This window comes from Crassostrea angulata, chromosome 8 (genome assembly GCF_025612915.1).
Source record: "Crassostrea angulata isolate pt1a10 chromosome 8, ASM2561291v2, whole genome shotgun sequence".
NCBI classification, from domain to species: domain Eukaryota; kingdom Metazoa; phylum Mollusca; class Bivalvia; order Ostreida; family Ostreidae; genus Magallana; species Magallana angulata.
Window position 1 is genome coordinate 3,936,849 of NC_069118.1, and position 3,748 is coordinate 3,940,596.

Below are 3,748 nucleotides of genomic sequence, written 5' to 3' on the forward strand. Positions count from 1 at the left end.
ATTTTAGATCTGTCAAGGTTCTCGAAGATTCTAAAATTTTACATGCACACCTTGAATTTTTGGAAATCAAATCCATTCATCTTAATAATTCTAGGATGAAGTGATCAATTGCGTTCATATTAAACATCGATCGTAATTCTGGGGCAGATGTACTATCAATGATCTTCTTGCATATTCATATGCATTGTTTATTTGTAATTATTTAACTGAATCGATCTTTAACTACTTGAATTTATGATAGTTTTGTTTCATCATATTTAAGATGTATGTATATCAAGGGATATTTTTTCTTTCTAAGTTGTCGACTTGCAATACAAAAGCGTTGTTTTAGCAGTTTTACAACAGTGTGCATTATTTACAAATTTAGCTAGCTTGCATTTGTCATACTTATTAAATAAACAATTGTATACACCCACACCTCCACCCCAATAACTCAAAGCAGATAGGGGAAAAAAGTAAAACTCACATGCACTTGTTAAAACCGCAAAGATAAAAGATGTTTTATCCGGAAGGGGATATGTGATTTTTTAGATGCCTTTTCCATTTAACTTGTAAAAACCTTTTATTTATAAAACGTTCTTTAAATAGGAATGGTGTTCTTAGATAACTGCTTTTATATCTTTATTTTAATCAAGATACTGTATACAGGGATATTTGGGTCCCGTGTAATTTCCGTCCTTCTACACTTGCAAACAGTTTCACTCTGTCGTGTCTTCGCCCAGTCACAGCTGTTACTTAAGTTACTTAATATTAGATATTGAGATATTGAAAATCAACATAAATTCGCCCGCTGACAACGAGAGTGAAATGATTGAAAATTAAACAGGGCGAATTATTCCCTGTTTATGGTGTATATTACTTTCATCCCCCCCCCCCCCCGAAAAAACCCCAAAACAAAACAATCGATAGATTAAACCAAAAACAGGAAAGGGAGTTGGGGAGACCCCGGCCTCAAATGTTGATAATTCCTGTCTTGTTAATTGTTGACTATTAAAATCTTTCAAAACTATTATCATTTGAATCGCAGAAAATCAAGAATCGTTTTCATGTCATTGTCTACATTCTTTAATATTGGAACAGAGGATGGACAAGGTTCATGTAATATTATTTATACAGTAGATATTTTCGATTTCAGTTGGTTGCTGTTATACTCATGGTCATATTATTTTCTATATATAATATAGTGAATTGATAAAAAAGAATCAAGCCTTATCCAAGCATCTGAAAATGTCTAAAGATCTACAGTGTCTATGAAGCATACTTCTCATTCTGCAGACGTATTGGGGCATATCCACTGTACCTTGTCCCTCTATTCTATAAATATTTGAAGTTTACACGAACATTGAAGTTAATTTCTATGTATTGTTTCGTTCAATTAATATGTAAGACTGTGCCTCAATATCATCTACAATGCATTTTTAAATTGTCACATATTTGGTTTCTGAAACCTCTTACATATGCCGCTTTCATATCAACTGTTTTTCTCTAAAATTTCATTAAGTTAAGAAGTGTATAGGCATTTGTTCTACTTTTATTAATATAAAATGTCATGAACAGCTTGAACTATGCACAGTCAATGGTAAAGTATAACATGCGTACTTTCGGGTACAACATGTACCATGAACTGGAAAATTGATCCACCATATATAATCATAGCCTCAAAGCAAAACAAAATACGATATGCGCATGCTTAGTACTCAGCGGAGATGTCTAAGTTTTTCGACATTTAAACCCTAACTTATATTACGCCTTTTTCAGAAACGCAACTTAGACCCGACTAAATATTGGCGTAACTTTGTTAGTCGGACCAACTTAGGCCCAGATTTACGCCTTAATTTTTGAGAAACGGGCCCCAGAAATGCTCCGAAACGATTTTTGGAGAAAATTAAGGAAGCAGCAGCTACATTGAAAATAACAAATTGTTCATAACAAACCATTTTGAGGCTGCAAATACCTTTCATCAAAAAATTTAATTCATATTTTTGAAGAATTCAACACACTTTTACCAATGTTTTTTACTCGCTTCGAATTTACACACCATGTTGGCATTCGGAACTCTCAGGATTTTTCATATTAAATGCACTATTAAATGAGTTAGAGTTATCTCCCGTATTTCCTTTGATGAACAGAATATATGACAAATTTTCAATTAAAATTTACACGTATTTGTAATATCGTGTGTTTGTTTATCCATGTATTTTTATATTGTGGAAACATAAACTAAAGAGCCTCCCGTTATTTAGCGTGCATGTAATGCGCAGGCGCAAAATGGTAAAAATCTAAAAAAGAATCCGATGATTTCAGGATTTTTTAAAGGAATTTTTGTTGATTATTAAATTAACGAAGCTTGACTGAGAAAAAATAAAAACAAATTTGTAATCTTCAAGTACCAATGTTGTTTAAAAATATTAAACAAAAGACAGTCCTCTTCCGTTTTTTCGGTATTAAAGCCCAAAAATTCGAGTCTATTATAATTCTAATATAGTAGTATAGACATCGAAGTTAAAATATTGAAATAGAATATATATTTTCTGCGCAAGTTAGAATCCAATACCAAAACATGCATACTGATATTGTATGTGCATTTCGAACTGCAGCTTGTTCCTCAAAATGTTGATGTAACAAGAGAGTAAACTTAGGCCTTTGAAACGTTTTATCTCTTTATCTTTGTTTTTTAGGAAAAACAATTATCAATTTAATACCATCAGTAAAAGTGAACAACTTTTCTTTTAGATCTGTTGTTTTCAGCGTAACGCAATAGCAGTTTTGTGTAAAGACAGCCTTACATACCCTACTAAAATCATAACCTATGAAAATAAGAGCGTGCTCATGGAAATCCATGACGACATTATTCATTGCTAAATGATGAATGATAAATATGTACGAAACATATGTGAACCAATTCAATGCAGTTAATCAACCGAGGCCTCCTGATGACTATTTGAATACCGTCTTTGGTGTATAAGAATTTAGCTATCTCATTAAAAAAACACAGTTTTTCCTGCAGATTGTCTAAAGATTTATTACACTTTAAGCTGTTGATCAGAATTAACCCAGCGTGAAAGATCTTTTCTGTAAAAGAAAAAGAAAAATCAAGTTGTAAACAGTTTCATGCTTATATTGCATTTATTCTAATTATCATATCAAATAATTTAGTGTAATTGTATCTAGGTAATAAACAGGGCTACCTTCCCGCTACACCCGGTACATGTACACCTCATCCACAGGGTGGCGGCGTCACAGTACCCCGCTCTACATCTGATGGACTTACAGTGGGAGTTACACTGATACTGGTTGAGCGGACATCCAAACCCAGCAAGAGCCACATCTGCAGATACTTAATTTTGACGAGAGAAACATTTTAATCAAAAGAAGACAAGGTTTTGCTAGTATGAACCCATGTTTTAGATAAATTTTCATATTTATTTAAAAAAAATTATAATTATTTTCTCTCAAAATCTGAGTTTAGCGACAAAAATTATGTTAAGCCCTTATAACCTAAACTAAAAGTCATTTTTTTTTTATTTTAAAAAGATTCTAACATACAGTTTTATAATTAGCAGAGCCAATATACACATATTAAAGAGAACATTTCCCCTTCATTTCTTATACAATCAAAGTACTGATATACTGACGGGAGTTGATTTTATCGAATATTATTTATTTTAAAATCAACGATATGCTAGTTTGCTTGGCAAGTAGTTTATAATCTGCATTTGAATTATGCACATTTTTATAATATGAATTC